Source organism: Corvus brachyrhynchos, unplaced genomic scaffold (assembly GCF_000691975.1).
Source record: "Corvus brachyrhynchos isolate BGI_N302 unplaced genomic scaffold, ASM69197v1 scaffold283, whole genome shotgun sequence".
NCBI classification, from domain to species: Eukaryota; Metazoa; Chordata; class Aves; order Passeriformes; family Corvidae; genus Corvus; species Corvus brachyrhynchos.
Window position 1 is genome coordinate 478,827 of NW_008237409.1, and position 7,000 is coordinate 485,826.

The 7,000-nt window shown below is 42.3% G+C and overlaps 1 long non-coding RNA gene across 1 annotated transcript in view; it reads left to right on the top strand.

Annotated features, from left to right (window-relative positions):
* The first annotated feature begins 2,331 nt into the window (after nucleotides 1-2,331).
* The window catches only part of LOC108445896, a 34,999-nt gene continuing 30,330 nt past the window's right edge, over nucleotides 2,332-7,000 (top strand). The window contains exon 1 of the long non-coding RNA XR_001860918.1: nucleotides 2,332-6,977. This is a non-coding gene — a long non-coding RNA (uncharacterized LOC108445896). The remainder of the gene's footprint in view (nucleotides 6,978-7,000) is intronic.

Here is a 7,000-nt window from a genome sequence, read left to right on the forward strand (position 1 = left end):
TTCAGTTCAGTTACAGGTTTATCAAAGGAAATAGATTTTAACATGAAAAAAGTGAAAAATTTTATGTCTGTTTTCTTCCCCATTTCACCTACATGTACAGTTTTTGCTAAAAACCTGATACAGTAGTTTAGTTCTGAAAGTAATTCAACACCAAATCCATGGGGAACGAGAAAGCAATCTGTAGCAGATCAGATATAATGCCTATGTTCCAAAGACTTGGAATGCAGGTTGCAATTACATCTGAAAAATAAAGCTAAGGAATGTCATCAAGATGCTATAAAACAAGAGCAAGTTGGCTGCTCCATGCAGCATGCTGCCTAAAGAAACGCCTGTGCATTTTGAAATCAACTCCTATGCCCGTCTGCTTTCCCATATTATCTCAAGCTAAGTTTTTAACACATCACTGGCAGTCACTACCCACCTTTAGGCCTGTAAAACAACAAAACACATTTCTGGCCTCGTTACCTTCCCAGGCACCAATGCTAAATGACTTTGAGGAATCTGGACCAAATTTGCTTGGAAAATACTTTTTTTTAAAAGAAGACTTTAAATTAATTCAAACTTGACATTTTTTCTACATGTATCACTTCAGTTTTGCAATTCTGATAGAAGCATGATACAAGTAATTCTCAGGAGAAACATCTTGAGCACTGTCACATCATCTAATTTTAGAGCCTTTGAGCTTCCTCCAGGTCAGAGCTCCAGCCTGAGGTCTGTGTATAGGCTTTGGGGGAAAACATCCTTCTTCTAACCTGCCTGTTCAGTTCTATGTGAAAATGCAGGTAAATTTAGCTACCAATAAATGAACAACCTGGAAAAACTCAGGCTGCAGTAGAAAACCAAGCTTTAACATGCGTGAAAACGTTTTTGACATAGCAGTCTCCACATTGCTCTCAGTGTGTTGTGACAGTGGTAGGACAGCAAGTAGGGGTAGTGTTATGGGGCTCGATATTACATGTTGCTACTCAACACTTGCTCAGAGCGAAGCACGTAAGGGTCAGCTGGATGACTTAAGCAGGATATTTTTCAGTATCATTACTGCTAGGTCAAACAACACATACATATTTTGGGATAGCAATTCTAGACCACCAAGAGAAGAGTGCTGCACTCAGATGTGTCTGTCAGCAGGCATGCAACTGGATTTGAACTTTATTGTTTTCAATTTTTCCTCCCATACTTCTCTGGCTTGAAAAATTAAGTAACAGATTTATAACTGTAAAGGAGGTCACAGGACTATATTCAAATTTAAATAATTCAATCATTAAACTGCCTGTTATACTGGAAATGTGATATTAACAAAAATGACTGTGAATTGATTAAATTTATATAGAAAAATATCTGGAAGGAAACTTAAAAGGAACACCTAAGTTAATACTTTAGAAACAGGAGAAGGTGTAAACCACAAAGAAATCCAAACAAGAACTTAAGACAGACCTTCCACTCTTCAATCATGAGAACACTGTTGGTCCTTTACCCATTTTCGAAGCTCGTTGGCCAAAAATGGCTTCACTTGCCCAGAGGGGGAGGGGAAAAAAACCCCAAAACCAAAAAGCTTATCAAAATTGTCTATCTTCTTCTATTACAGGCAACAGTGTTCAACCTCTCATGACACTAGTACCAAAAATAATGAAATCAGGGTTCTGGTAGAAGGTGTCTCATCTTTCTTATCACCCACCTTCACCTACTACCCTCCTGCCTCTAAAACAGAGCTGAAGGTGAAAGAATCAGAAACTTCTACCATTACTGATTTAATAGACACCATCTGTTTAAAATACATACACACACTCATTAATGACATCATCCTCTTAATAGATTACAAGGATATGAGCATTTAAACAAACCAAATTGTTTATGCAATCTCTTTCTTTACCGCAAAAAGCAGGTGAATCCAGCACAAGACAAGCTGCCAGTGTCGTTTCTTTATGGAAGAAACAGTCATTTATCTGCAGCAAACAGCCTAGATGCTTCCAGCTGATTTTCCTCTAGTCTTAAAGAAGGATAAACTTAACACCTTTGCTTTAGCATTAAGCAGAAAAACAAGGCAGAGGAAATCTCGGGGCGAGGTGAGGGGGGGAGGAACACCTGTCTAATTAAACCAAAAGAACTTAAGGTTTGTGGAGCACAACAGGAACAATTAACATGGATACAAGAGGCAAGGTATAAATAATCCCAGTCATGAATGCCCCTGTGCTATCCCAGATGCAAACCAGTAGAGCACCACCCCACAGAGCCACAGAGCCTGTCACCTACCTCACAAGAGGTGTGACAGCTGAGTCACCAACCAGCCCCAGAACAAGAGGTGCCTCTGAACAGCCTTCGACCAACTCCCTCAGCAGGGACCTACTTAACAACGGATGCAAGGAAATTACAGGACAGACACTGCTGCTGCACCACCTACAAACCTCAACCACGGATGGTCCCATCTCTGGAAATACCTTCTCAAGGCTGCAGCAAGTAGATACTAGTTAAAAATATCAGATAAGCCTTCCAGAATCAACACAATCACAACCACAAAGATGTATTTATTACATTCATTAAATTACAATCCTTATCCAAAGTCCACAAGCAGCCAAGCCAAGCTGCAGGGCTCACTCAGAAGCAGTACCATTAAGAAGGAAATGGCGAAAATAATTCCAAATGTATTAACTAGCAGGTACTCTGAATTAATAACGCTGATATTTTTACAGTTATACATGCATCAGTGCTCTTGGTATTTATTGGTCAATGTGACAATGCTGTGCACAGCAATAATTTTGGAAGGACTGCATGCTTACAGGCCCAAGGAAATGGAGTTCAGCATACACTTACTTCTTAAGTAACATTTTTCTTTGAAATTTCCTGACAGTACATGCCAGCAGGAAGCTAAATGATAGGTGGCTTCCAAGACGGTGAACTAAAAGCAAGAGAGCCTAAGTCACACCTACCTAATCCCTTAAGGAGAGAGCAGGAGGTTTTAAAAAAAGAAAACAGAATGAGCTTTTAAACATTATGAATGAGACAAACATTGCCTCATCTAAGGTCCTGCCTCAACTGAGAGGAAAAGGCCCTTCTTTAAACAACCGAGATAAGATACAGGTTAGCAATACACGTCTGTTGGGCTAACCTGCAGCAGCTGGCATCTCCAGGGTAAAACTGGAACTCTATTCTTCATCAGACAAAATCCTGGTTATCGCCAATGTTTCTAACATGTACTGTTCATCAGTTGGTCTTAGAACATGGCAGGAATGAAGAAAAGTTTTGTTCTAAAATAACTAATATGTGAAAACCAGACATTTAACCCAACCTCGGCTCAGGACCCCACCATTAAGCTGACAAAACAGAGCTACAGCTCCCATCACACCTCTGCACCCCAGTGGTGGCACAATCCTGCCCACAGAGCATGGCCATTCATGCTCCCCTAGCATGGAAAGCATTCAGAGCAAGAATTCTGAGGAAACAGCTTTATGTACTTAAAATTAAATTTAAACAGGTCAGGATTGTATCTTAGTGTAAATGCTTATTTTTAAAAACTTGAAGTGTAGCCTACTCTGTCAGGCAGATCAAAAGACAAAGCAACATCACCCATGAATCCCCATTTCCCTTGTGTCAGGCAATGAAGTAGCTCCTGAGAAAGCCCCTGAACCCAGGCAAGGCTTCACCAGCGCAATACATTTTTAGTAGTAAGGTTGTCCTGCCGGTGATACTTAAGCTCTTACAAAAAGGAGAAAGAGGAGGCAGTTGTAACGTCACTGACAGATCTGCAAGTATGGACAGTGCATAGCCTACTGCTTCTCTACAACAAACCTCACAGGAGAGTCCCAGAACCATTCTATCAACACACATGGCTCTGATCCTTAGGAAAGATCTTCAGTTGCCATCACAAATTACATGTTAGAGGCTGGAAACTCCCCCGCACCCCATAGGAAATCTGAAATTATTCTCTATTAATAATAATTACTGATTTCTATTGTCCTCTTGATTTCCTGAATTTAGGCCTACACAGTTTTTATTTTCAGCCTGACAAGTATTTCAGTGCCCACTTCATGGACACTTCAGCTGCTCTCCCAGTCTTTGCCTTTAGTTTAGAAAATGGGCCTGAAGCTCACCAAAGCAGGAGAGAGCTGACCTAAACTGAACTATTCCAATGTCACTCTCCTTCTTACTATGGTAATTCCAACCCCTCTAGTTCAGGAATATAGGGCAGCTACAGAGGGTTGTAAAAAAAACTTACAAACATATGCAGTCTGTACCTGAGCTACCCTGAGGCAGACAGGTCCAGCTATTGTTTGCTCAGAATATTCCACAAGAGGTACAAATACATTATAATTAAAGATGGACATTGGCTGTGGAGTTCTTCATGGAAGACAAGGTTGGAGTGCTGAACAAGGCAGTCAGCAGATGTTGATTCTGGAGCTGTCCCATTCATAGCAAGTTGGATAGACAGCAAGCTGAGAGCAAAGACACAACCTGAGTCCCCAGGCTGGGAGGAGCACAGGAGCCAGGACAGGCACAGGAATCAGCAGGACAGGCAAGACAGAGCTCATGTGCAGGCAGAAAGGAACTACTGATGCCTTTTGCTTCTGTAGAATCCAAATGAACAAGTTACTCCTGTAGAAAAAGTGACTGCCATCATTTCAAGGGCAAAAAACAACCAAAGCTGTTAAGATGGCAAGTGTTTTACTGGGTTCTTCATCGGCCTTAGCCTGGATATGCATTAGACTCAGGTACTGAGTTCATGCAGCCACTGAATCCTGGAAGATCTACTCCAAGTGAACGAACTAGAAATAATGCAGAAGCCACTGTCCCTTATTTTAATTTCGGGCATACTAAGAGAAACACAGTCTCTTGTGTGCCCATCTCCTGTCACAAACTGCACTCCAGAACTGAGACCCCCATGAAAAAGCAAAATCTCAGTCTGCTTCAGAATCATCCATGTTCAATGCTGTACTTGCTCCAATCAACACTGAAATCGGATGGGAATGCCATGAGGTACATGTGGAACAGGAGAGCACTTCCACAAGCAGCCCTTCCTAGGTGCTTCCTCCAATCCCTATTGTACTCCCCAAATCCTTTGTTCTAACGCCTTTCCTACACAACTTTAAGCAATAGTACCCAAGGGGGACAGCAATGCTCTTACAGAGCTACAGTGCTCAAAAGGGCTTCGAAAACCTTGAGATGTTATTTTACAAGAACTCGGCACATGACGAAGGGCAATGCAATCTAGTCTGTACACTGACAGCAGTCACTCCACTGTGGTCACCAGAGAAACCAGGGATTGTCTTTTCCTGTGTGCCCACCCATAATCCGGTCTAACCAAGAAGTTCCATGAACAAATAACAGCATGAAGCCACAATACAGGGGCTTCTCTAGATTCCAGAGAATCTTGTGTGTGAAACACCAGCGCAAAAATTGTAATTCTTATCTAAAGTGTAAATAAAATCAATTCAACAAGTGAATATCTAAGTGGATAAATTGAAGCGGTTATCAGACAAAAAAAATCCGGCTTTGCAACAGTGACTGGTCACTTCTCACTGCCAGACAAATCAAAATCCATCCTGCAGAAAAAACCAGCCTCAGAACAGAATGTGAGATTTGTTTCATTTCCGAAGCTTCCTGCACCATTAGATTCTTCCCTAAAGAAGAGACTTCATTGTTACGGCAATCAGTATTCCTCCACCCCGGCAAAGGGAGAAAAAAAAAGCTCTGAAAGGGTAATCGAGCCATTTCGCAGCTTTGCCTCCTTACTCCACCCAGTCTCTTCCCTGCTCAATGGCTGCTCACAGCATCCACAAACATGGGAACAGCAACAGAAACACACAAAAACGAGATGCCTAAGAACAAGCCGGATATTTGCAATGCATCTTACAGTTTAAAAATATTTTCTTTGTTTAGCTCCCCAACATAATTTTCCTATTTAACAAAATCACTCTAAGGGCAAATAACATTCTGACAGCAGACCCTCCCTCTCCCGAAAACCAGCCAAATGCTGCACAATCATTTACAAAATGATCATGAGTGAACGGAGGTTCTTTAACCACCACCTCCTAATGCCATGAACAATACTGTCATAGGAACATGCACTTAAAAGAATCACCACAAAAATACGTATTTTAGCCAGGTCAATATGCCCAAACATTTAATTATATTAAAATAGTGTTTATTAAAGATTTTTAATATAGCTTAGATTAACCTTCTCCCATCCCTAGTAGGTAATTCATTATGAAAGGACTTGACCTGCACCAACCAAGCCCACTACTGCAGCACTATAGGCAAGGAAACGGTTCGAGTGATACCATGGCAAAGAAAGGGAAGGTGTCACATTATTATTGGTATTAAAGGTCAATTTAATTGCATCCACCTTAAACAAAAAAAAAAAACAAAACAAAACAAAAAAAGAAAGAAAAACAAAAAAAAATCTCACGCCCACAGAACTGAACAAACCCTAAACTTTTCAAGGGAGGCACCACTCCCACCCCCCAACTTCCATCAAAAGCTTTGCCTGCGTATAACCTCCTGCTAAAACAAAACCTCGGGAGCAGCAATTAATACAGGATTTTAGCAAACTCGATTGCTATTATAAGATTTTCAGGGGAAGCCTGTGCACCTGCAGCCATCCAGGCAGTGATATGACCCCCAGAAGGAGAGATTAGACCTCCCTCCCCCGTTTTACTGCAGCTGGTTCTGAAGGTCTGAGCCACCTCCTATCGCTGCTGCCCTGCTGAGCACTGCAGGAAAACTGGGGATGCGAGACAAATTCTGAAACAACACCTACTCCTTTCCCTGGATTATTAATTCTCGTCTTGTTTTCGGTGCCGCGGCCGCGCTGGCGATTTGGGCCATCGCCCGACGCCCGGCCCTGCCCGGGGAGAGGGTGACAGGGGGAAACCCCCGGCAGGAACCGGGGAGGGATGCTCGGGGTCCCCTCCGCGCACGCACCGGGCCCATCGCCCCTGAAAGCTTTTTTATCGCTATTAACCCTGGCCCATCGCCTCCTCCAGGTATTTGCTAAGTCACGGACGGA